General features: G+C 42.9%; 1 protein-coding gene across 1 annotated transcript in view; it reads left to right on the top strand.

Moving 5' to 3' along the window:
• The first annotated feature begins 4,320 nt into the window (after positions 1-4,320).
• FAM220A (family with sequence similarity 220, member A) overlaps positions 4,321-10,868 on the top strand; it is a 15,895-nt gene continuing 9,347 nt past the window's right edge. Inside the window, exon 1 of the mRNA XM_012638927.1 lies at positions 4,321-4,647. The gene's annotated coding sequence lies outside the window, so the exon portion shown is untranslated. The remainder of the gene's footprint in view (positions 4,648-10,868) is intronic.

Below are 10,868 nucleotides of genomic sequence, written 5' to 3'. Positions count from 1 at the left end.
AAAACAAGGTATATTCAGAGAAGTATAATTTTTTTTTTTTTTGAGTCAGGGTCTTGCTCTGTCTTCTCCTGGGCTAGGGTGCAGTGGCATCATCATAGCTCACTGCAACCTCCAACTCCTGGGCTTGAGCAATCCTCCTGCCTCAGCCTCCCAAGTAGCTGGGACTACAGGCCCACCACCACGCCTGGCTAATTTTTCTATTTTTTTGTAGAGACAGGGTCTCACTCTTGCTCAGGCTGGTCTCAAACTCCTGGCCTTAAGCAATCTTCCCAAAGTGCTAGGGTAACAGGTGTGAGCCACTGCACCCAGCCTGGAGAAATATAACTTTTTATCTCCATATCCTTTACCACATTCCTTTCCTCCCGCTGTAGGTAACCACTTTAAAATAAATTATGGTTTATCCTTTCATTTAAAGAATAAACAAAATATAAATATATAAACATAAATATATATAAACATACATGTATATTTACATATGTGTATAATATATATAACATATGTATGTATATGTGTATTTTTGTATATGGGTGTATACATTTGTGTTTGCATACCCCTTCATTTCTTAGATTAATAGTGGCATTGTGTGTATACTTTTCTTCCCCTTACCCTTTTTTTTTTTAAGCCAGTCAAATTTAGCAGTGGGGGGTTGAATACCAACTTTAGTGACACTAATGTTAATAAGTTCTGATAACCCACTACCATCGGACCAGCCTTCCCCTTACTTTTTTCACTTAACATTATGATCCACTTCTGTGTCAACAACTCACATTGACCTTGATCTGTGATGTATGATGTCACGTGTCAGGTGCCTGGAAAGAGCCTTTCGCTGAAAGACTGGAAACTCGCATTTTCTCAAGATGGCAACTAAACTCACACGTTTAAACCCACCCCACGTTTCCAGGTCTCCATAGGCATGAGCAAAGGAATACAAATAATTTCAGACCAAAATTTGGGATCATTTGAATGTATCCTGTCCTCCAGCAGCACAATCAAGTTTTTTCCCACTTCAGGTTGCCTGTGACCCATAAACATTATTAATTATGATGAGTATTAACGGATCCACTAAACTTGCATTCTGGCTAAGGACTCAAGGGCTCTGACCACAAAAATAGCTACCATTTTCTGGGTGCTCTCTATTTGCCTGGGGCTGTGCTGGATGCTGTGCACTTCTAATCTCATTTACTTCTGACAAATACCCTGTTGGATGGGTGTCCTTATCCTCATTTTGCAGAACCAGGTTACAGGGCACTGAGAAATTGCTAAATTTGGAACCTGGCTTCTCTGTGCTTTTCTCACCAGATCATGCTGAAAAGAAAAAAAGGCTTTAATATTAATATTTCCTTTACCTGAGACGCAGCTCTGCTAGCAGGAGGGAAGACTGCAGACAAAGCCCATGAATCCTATTGACCAATTGTTAATAAAATTATTTTCCTATTCACCTCAGCATCTTTTTTCCTCCCTCTTCTCATAACCCTTTGTACCTCTGTGAAAATATTGTTCATACTGACCTATAATTCTTTCTATGTTTGTTTCTCAAAATTAGCAAAATGTCTTCACAAAGATGTTCAGTGAATTGGGGCTGAGTTGAGTGTTAAGTCGTGAATCTAGACTCATATATTAGCCCGTGCTGTAGCTTGGAACAAGTTAACCCTGATATATATTAAAGTTAAAATCTTGTTAGCTTTCCTTGTGCTGTCTTTGACCTCTCATTATGTCTAACAGGCTTCTTACCTTGCCCAGTTTCGCTTTGTGGTAATTTTGTTTGCCATTGTTTATGGCAACTGAATGGCTTTTTTTTTTTTTTTTTAATCTCTCTTTTTTTTTTGAGACAGAGTCTCACTGTGTTGCCTGAGCTAGAGTGCTGTGGCGTCAGCCTAGCTCACAGCAACCTCAAACTCCTGGGCTCAAGCAATCCTACTGCTTTAGCCTCCTGACTAGCTGGGAGTATAGGCAGGTGCCACCATGCCCAGCTAATTTTCTTTTATATATATATTTTTAGTTTTCCAGCTAATTTCTTTCTATTTTTTTAGTAGAGACGGAGGTCTCGCTCTTGCTTAGGCTCGAACTCCTGACCTCCAGTGATCCACCCGCCTAGGCTTCCCAGAATGGTAGGATTACAGGTGTGAACCACCACGCCTGGCCTGAATGGCTTGTTAAAATGCTTCATTGACTCAATAGTTTTTGGAGACAAAGAAATGAGTAACCAGTGAGGATGTGAGGATGTGTATGTGTGTAATATATACATATATAATCTCACATTGCCACAGCCATCTAGTCTTTAACATAGTTCAAATAAACAGAACTTAACAAATTTCCACCAGAGAAAATCTTTACAAGCCCGAGAATAAATTTAGCTGAGCTCCAAACCTTTTTCCACATTGCCAGATCAATTTTGTGTCTTCTGGCAAATTTTCCATTGAAGACTTTTAACCTTTCGAATCTTTACTTTATTTTCCTAAATACTGAATAAAGACATTTTCATTCTGCTTTTTTTGAGGGGATAGCTTAAAAAACAATGATAATTCAGCAGCATGTGTTCTGCTGTGCTCAAGATAGCATCCAACGTGTACTGAAAGGAAAAAATAGCTTACAAAAAAATGAAGTGAGCGCTTTTTAATGTCAACGATAAATGTGGCAAAATATAATGCTGCAAAAATAAAGGAAACTAAAGGTTTGTGAAGTCTTTGAAAAATATTATTTTAATAATAATAATAAAGCTAGCCAAAAGCTAAAACCCCTCACCTATCTATTTAATCTGCTTTAGCCCTGAAACACAATAGTAAATATAGTATTAGCATCAAAAAGTATAATTCTTTTTATACAGTAGACATTTAAAGAAAAATGATAATGTTAAAGAATAATCACAGTGGCAATATTAGAAATGTCCTGTGTGATTTATAATCTTCCTCTTCAGATTAAAGATGAATAAAACAAAGATTTTTAAAAAAAGATTTTGAGCATGAATCCATTTTGGGGCAAAAAATTTCAAAAACGGTTTTTAAAAATGATTATTACCGCAAATCTATCTGGGGGCAAAGGATTCGAACATGAAATAAATCCATTTTTATACAGCTGCTTTCTACCATCACTTTTTAAAAAGACTTAAGACTTGCTTTGCATTTCATTAACGAAACTCTTTTTTCCCACTTGTACCAAATTTCCAGACTTTCTCTTTGTTGGGCAGAAGTAATAAGACATGAAATATTTTGTCCAAAACTTGAAGAAAGGTATCTATCTTCACTCATGGCAAACCTTTAAAAGAAACCTAGATGTTTAAGGAGGAATGTAAAAACTTACTGCCAGCCAGGCGCGGTGGCTCACACTTGTAATCCTAGCACCCTGGGAGGCCGAGGAGGGAGGGTCCCTTGAGCTCAGGAAGGAGTCTGAGACCAGCCTGGGCAAGAGCGACACCCCCGACTTTGTAAAAAATAGAAAACTTAACTGGGTATGGTGATGCGCCCCTGTTGTTCCAGCTACTCCGGAGGCTGAGGAAGGAGGATCTCCTGGGCCCAGGAGTTTGAGGTTGAAGTGAGCTAGGATGACCCCACTGCACTCTACTTGGGGCGACAGAGCAAGCCTCTGTCTCAAAAAGAAAAGGAAAACTCACTGTCAAAAACCCGAGAACACTAGAATCTTTGAAAGTTTATTTAATTATTTGTACTTTTTACATCAGTGGCTTTAATTAATATTATAACTATTAAAAGATTAAATTATATATAGCTTGACGCTGAACAAGAATGGCTGGTGACCACAAGCAATTCACGTGGGGAGAATGTACTACCGTTAGCCCCCAAAAGCCTCCTTTCATTTTCTTTTTAACTGGGGTAAAATATATGTAACACAAAATTTACCACTGTAACCATTCTTTTTTTTATTTTTTAATTTTAATTTATTTTATTTTGTTATTTATTTCAACATATTACGGGGGTACAAATGTTTAGGTTTACATACATTGCCTTTGCTCAACTCGTGTGACCATTCTTAAGTGTACCTACAGTTCAGCAGCATTAAGTACACTCGCATTGTCGCACAACCACATCCACTGTTCACCTCCTCCCTTTTTTTTTATTCTCAGGCTCACCATTAGGGGGAGAACAGAGACAGCGCATCAGCGCCGGCACCCCCCCTCCCCAAAGCCCCCTCGCCCACGCATGCGCGCCTCACCTGCGGGAAGGAGGCAGGGGCGGGGCCAGGGAGTGGGGCCCGAGGGCCGCGCAGGCGCGGAACGGGCTTTGTGACGTCAGGCCGCGCGGCCGGGCTGGGACCAGGCGGTGGCTAGCGGAGGCGCTTCCCTGAGTCTGACGCGCGGACTCCGCTCCCCGCCCGCCCGCCGGCCTAGCCGCCGCCTCCCTCGCTCCCTGAGCGCGCCAAGCGCGGGCCAGCGGCCGGGGCAGAGGCCCGGGTCGACGCGTCGCGGAGAGGGCGGGCGGGCGGGCGGGCTGTGGGAGCGCCGGTCTCTATATGGCGGCGGCTCTGTCGGGCCTGGCTGTCCGGCTCTCGCGCTCGGCCGCCGCCCGCTCCTATGGGGTCTTCTGCAAGGGGCTGACTCGCACGCTGCTCATCTTCTTCGACCTGGCCTGGCGGCTGCGCATCAACTTCCCCTACCTCTACATCGTGGCTTCCATGATGCTCAACGTCCGCCTGCAGGTGGGTGAGCCACGCCCGCCGGACCCCCGACCCTCCCCGAGCGCCGGTCGGCCCAGCGCCGCCCGGCCCACGTCGCCGAGCAGGATGCGGATGCCGACGGGAGCTGCCATTGGTTGGCAGCTGAGCGTATGACAAGCACCGTGTATTTTCTCTTGCGGCCCCACACGAGGGAAGACCCACTGAGGTGGTGGAGATCCCCGTTCTGCAAACGAGGCACTGGGGGCAGGTTAAGTGACGTACCTTGGGGGAAGGTTGCACGGCTAGAGGGTGGGGTCCGAGGAGACGGCAGGTCTCCTGAAGAGGACGTTTTGTCCCGAAAATTGCAACCTGTTGGGCTCTAGTGGTGGGTTCATGGGTGAATTTTCTAGTTTCCCAAACTTTGCAAAGCCTTTTTATATTCTCCTCAAAGCTTAACATGGATTGGAAGTTAATGGTGTTTTGGTAAATGTACCTTGTTTATCCTCGCCAGAGGTAGAAGTGAGGTGGGGGTGAAGATGAGGGAAAATGAGGTGGAAGAGGGAGAGGCGCAAAAGGTTTCAGAGGGCCAAGAGTCCAAGACAATTCAGATGGGAGATGAGAGCAGGCACACACACCAACACCCTGGAGACCGCTTAAGCTATCAATGACTGATATTTCTACGTCCTTTGGATTATAGTTTCCTTTTTCCGGAGGAAGGGAAAGTTGTCAACTTGAGAATTCTTTCTCAAAGAAAGATGGCCTGATGGAGGAGGGATGGGTCCCTGTCCTTGGGAGCTTTGTGTTGCTCCCTGGTGTGCACAATTAACCAGTCTGATCAGTAGCACCAGGCAGTTGTGATCCAGCCGGTGTCTTCCGTTTTTTCCCCTCTGGTTCGGTCGTATCAGAGTGTAATTGCCCCTGTGTGTGGATCTTTGGGTTTTTGGTGCGTGACACGGGATGGTAGTCCCCATGAAACTGAAAGACAAATGTTGATCAATGTTGTGTTAAGATGAGTTGAGGTGAACCTGCCCCTCTATTTTGAGGTTCAAATTGAGATACTTTTACGAGAGCAAGGGCTTCTGGCTTCCTTAAATGGACCTGACTAGAGGAGTAGAAAACTCCAGCAGGTGTTATAAATAAGGGAAGGGTGCTGAGTGTGGTGAGAACTGCGGTAAAACAGAAAGCCTGTGCTCTCGCCAGTTACCACCCTGTGGAAATAGGGGCCTAGCATTTGCCAGATCTACTGATCTCCAAGATAAATCAGAAATCCTGATTTTTTTAGATACCAGACTAACTCAGGGTTTTAAAAAAGAAACTTTTCTGGCAAAACAAAATGCATTTGCCAGCTGTATTTGACCCCACTTTGTGGAAAATTACCATGTTTTGTATCATTAAAAAAGTCACCTTTTTCATATATCTACTCTATGACCACATCTCTAGTCCAGGCTACTGTAATCACTCACCTGGACTATTGCAGGGTCCTTCATCTGTTCTCCACTGAGCAATCAGAAGTCTTTTAAAAACATAGATTGTGTCGTTCCTAAAACAAAACAAAACGGCTCCCATGGCACACAGAAAGCAGTTCATATGTTTTCACCATGGTTAGAGACTTGCCTTCTGCTCACCTCTCTAACCTCTCACCTGGCTTGCACCTTGTTCACTGTGCTTGCTTTGCTCATGGTGTCCTATCCACCCTTTGCTTGCACCAAGCCCCTTCCTGCCCCTGGGCTTTTTTCACCTTGAATGCTCTTCTTTGGCTGTTTGAATGCTGAGACATTCTCATGCTTTAGTTCTCATTTCAGAGAAGGCTTTTGTGATCACCATATCTACATGATCTTGCACCTGCTTTCTTCATTGCAGGAATGGTGAAGGCTCATTTGTTTCATAGGCAGTAAAGAGTAAAGGACTCCATTTCCAATATGATGTTTAGGGTTTCCAGATCACTGACTTGTAGGGCAGTGAGATCATCTCTGGAAAGGTTATTCAAATACAAATTTCCTAACAAGGAGTTGGTACTGTAATGATTGAGGGTAAGTGCATTTTGGAGGAGGGAAATTGGATCTATAATAAGAGTGGTGTGGGCAGCGAGGAGAGCTAGTCACATCAATTCAAAAGCCCATAATGGGTGACTTGGTGGGCTTGATATCAAGTAATAGTCCAGGGACAGCACAGCTTCTGTGAATCTCAGGAGCTGAAAGCAGACTCTGGGGGTAGGGGGGCCGCACAGACAAGGTGACTACACCAGGCACCTTGAGGAAGGGCTTTCTTTTTTTTTTTTTTTGAGAGAGAGTCTCACTGTGTTGCCCGGGCTAGAGTGCCGTGGAGTCAGCCTAGCTCACAGCAACCTCAAACTCCTGGGCTCAAGCGATCCTCCTGCCTCAGCCTCCCGAGTAGCTGGGACTACAGGCATGCGCCACCATGCCCGGCCAATTTTTTCTATATATTTTTAGTTGTCCAGATTAATTTCTTTCTATTTTTAGTAGAGACGGGGTCTCGCTTTTGCTCAGGCTGGTTTCGAACTCCTGAGCTCAAACAATCCGCCCGCCTCGGCCTCCCAGAGAGCTAGGATTATAGGCGTGAGCCACCGCCCAGGGCCTGAGGAAGAGCTTTCTAAGAACTGTGTGGAGATTTTAGGCTTGCTCTTGGGTTTGACCAAGTGCAACAAGCAGCTGTTTCACATCCTGGGGGTGAGGGCTGGGGTGTCTTTTTTCTTTACTGTAATATTTACATTTGCCACTTTAAATAAACTACCTTGTAGGTTTTAGAACTTTTGTTCATTTGTGAAAAACTGCTAACTTACCTGATTTGAAACTTTCATTATTCTGACCTTCTGGTAAAGGGAAGTGCAATAGGAAATAGAATCTGAGTAAAAGGGGACAGTGTGACTTACTGCCTTCTATTTTTCTCAGAACACACTGTACCCATCCTCTTGATTGCAGGGCTGCTGGAATCTCTTTCACAAGTAATAAGGCATGAAGGACTCCATTTTCCACATGTTTGCTTTAGGACCTTCTAATCTCTTGTAGGGCAGTGAGGCATTTTTAAGGAGGTTAATACCTCTTTAGTATGGAAGATGACTAAATGAAAAAATAGATTGCAAAAGGGCTTTTTACACTGAAAAGGGTTATTATTTAAAATACTGTTAGTAAGCAAGCCCTAGTGTCCTGGAGTTATTAGCATCTTCCTTTCGTATACAGAGTCTCAAATACAAGAAAGTAAAAGAATGAGAATCCATACCAAATACCAAATGTATTAAAAGCAAGATAAAAAGTGGTACTGTGAACCTGCTATAATTTAACAAGTCATACCTATAATTTTCAGTTGTGTGGCCTTAGGGAAGAATCAAGTTATCTTAATCCCAGGTCACCTAAATTCTTATAAACACTAAAAGAGAAGGCCTAAAAAAGAGCAGTTAGGGAAAAGAAGATCTGGTGAAGGCTGGTGATAGTTGTCAGACCAAGCAATGTCCTTGCTTTCCCTGTACCCACCTGCTGCCCTGCCCTGCGCTGACCAGGCCTGTGAACCTTTCTTTGCTGCTTTGCTCCTTGTTTTGTGTTCCTGACTACTCACTCTTAGTCTTTTCTCTCTGAATGACTTTCTAAATCCATAACTCCGTACATTTCAGTGTTCATTTATCACTTGGAAATCGTTATTCATTCACCCCAAGCAAGTAGAAAGAGTTCAGGAATGCAGGGAGGGTTGGGGAGCTGGTAGCCATTCTAAATAGAGCAGTCAGAGTGGGTCTCACTGAGAAGGTGACATTTGAGCAAAACCTTGGAGGAGGAGAGGGCGTTAGCCATGGAGATGTCTGGCTTGGAGGAGGGATGAGTTTAAGCTGGGGCAAAGGCTCCACAACTGGGTAAGGCTAGTGTGTTCAGGAGCAGCAGGAGGCTGGAGAAGTCAGTGAAGAAGAAGGTGGTAGAAGATTCTGACCCAGAGGTTTGGGGCAGCTCCCTGTTGTCTTACAGGTATTGAAAGGACCTTGGCTTTGTCTCTGATTGAAATGATGTTACTTGTGTCCGAACAATTTTAAAAAGTAGTAAAGATCCCAAGACCCCGTTCCGAGAGTTGATTGCAGCTTGAAAGGAGTTTTACTCTGTTGGTTGATTTACATCAGGTTCCTAGAAGAAAATTGAGGGAGATGATAGACTGTTAGAAAACTTTATAAAGCTTATAAGCTTTGTGAAAGCTTGGGAGGCCAAGTCAAAAACATGAACTCAGTTAAACTTAGGAGTTTGTCCTAGCTTCTGAGATACTGAACAACTGTGATAAATACTAAATATATAAGAAACAAATACTATGGAATCTTTCCTGTCTTTGAAGTGAATGCTTGAATCATGGTTTTTCATAAAGTTTTTGTTTTGAAAAATTTTAAACTATATAAAATTTGAAAGAATAGTGCAGTGAGCACCTGTATCATATCATATAATGGTTTAAGCAGATATTAAAGTTTATGAGGCTGGATGCAGTGGCTTATGCCTGTAATCCTAGCACTCTGGGAGGCCTAAGCAGAAGGATTGCTTGAGGTTAGGAGTTTGAGACCAGCCTAAACAAGAAAGAGCGAGACCCCATCTCTACAAAAAATAGAAAAATGAGCTGGGCATGGTGGTATGCACCTGGAGTTTCAGCTACTTGAGAGACTGAGGCAGGAGGATTACTTGAGCCCAGGAGTTTGAGATTGCAGTGAGTGAGCTATAATCACACCATTGCACTCTAGCCTGGGCAACAGAGCAAGACCCTGTCTCAAAAAATAAATAAATAAAAAGATGGTAAATTTTAAGTTATGTATATTCTACTACAATTTTTAAGAGTAATTACTAGAAAAGCGATTCTGCTCTTGGATGTCGTGATGATGTTAAGGTGCCGTAAAAATTTCTAAGTGCCTAGTCTTAATTTCTGTTGTATAGTCACAACAACAAACTGGTGGTCTACAGATCACTCTTTGAGTACCAATACTTTGGAGAAACAGCAGCAAGGAGGCCAGTGAGTCTGGAGTGGAGTGAGTGGGCCAGGGAGAGAGCAGGAGCCCAGAAAAGTATGGGGGTTTTTGGGGGAGTTTCCTGTAAGGACTTTTGCTTGTACTCTGAGTACACAGGGAAACAAGATTTTTGAGCTGAGGCGTGTGATGTAACCAGATTTACTACTTTTCTTAAAGGATCATTCTTTTAAAAAAGCTGTATCATGGGAATATTCAAGTAGATGCAAAAATGGAATAGTATAATGAGCCCCATGCATCCATCACCCCTTTTCAATAAGGATCAACTCTTTGCTAACTTGTTTTATCTCTTCCCTTCCACCCACCACTGTCTCCATCTCCCCCCACCTACAGTGCAGTATTTTAAATTAATCCCAGGGAGAATGGATCTTGCTATGTTGCCCAGGCTGGTCTCAAGCTCCTGGCCTTGTGAGTCTCTGGGATTATAGATGTGAGCCACCACGCCCTGCTCATTTTACAACTTTTTACTTTGAAATAGTTTGACTTACAGAAAAGTTGCAAAAATAGTACAGAGTGCTCCCGTAGACCTTAGGTGCTGCTTCTTCTAGTGTGAACATCTTCTATGGCAAATCTAAGTTAAAACATTAATCTTGGTGTAATACTACTATTTGGACTTCGCCAGTTTTCCCCCACAATGTCCTTTTTCTGTTGTAGGATCTCCCTCTGCATTTAGTTGCCACATCTCTTGATAATCTCCTCCAGTTGGTAACATTTTCTTAGTATTTTTTTTTTCTTTTATGTCCATCATTTGGACTTTCGGGTTTTCACTTTTTGGCTATTATGAATAGTGTTGCTATGAACATTTGTGTAAGTTTTGTGTGGGCATGTTTCCATTTCTCTTGGATTTTTATACCTAGGAGTGGAATTGCTGGATCATATGTAACTCTGTAACCAGTTTTAAAACATTGCTCTCAATATCCTGTAAGAGTTGAGGGTGGAAGCAGTAATCGAGGTGAGAAATGACAGTGAATTTTCAGCGTGGCAGCAGTGGAGGTGGAGGGAGGTGGCTGCATCATGCATATGTTTCTGAATTTTGGTGTGTGAGAGCAAGATCCATTTGCATTTCTTTTTCTGTGAACTGTCCATGTTCTTTGCCCATTTTTTTGTTGGGTTTGTCTTTTTCTTGTTTTCTGTTAGATGAGAGTTGTCTGTGATAAAAGTTGGAATTTTTTTTTCTAGCTTGTTAATACGTTTTAACTTTGCTTTTGTGTTTTTGCCATGCCATTTATTTTTATGTAGTCAAAGTTTAACAATCTTTTCTGACTTT

This window comes from Propithecus coquereli, unplaced genomic scaffold (assembly GCF_000956105.1).
Source record: "Propithecus coquereli isolate 6110/MARCELLA unplaced genomic scaffold, Pcoq_1.0 Scaffold137, whole genome shotgun sequence".
Classification (NCBI taxonomy): Eukaryota; Metazoa; Chordata; class Mammalia; order Primates; family Indriidae; genus Propithecus; species Propithecus coquereli.
The sequence above is the reverse complement of the archived record's forward strand: the minus strand, read 5'-3'. Positions and strand labels throughout refer to the sequence as shown.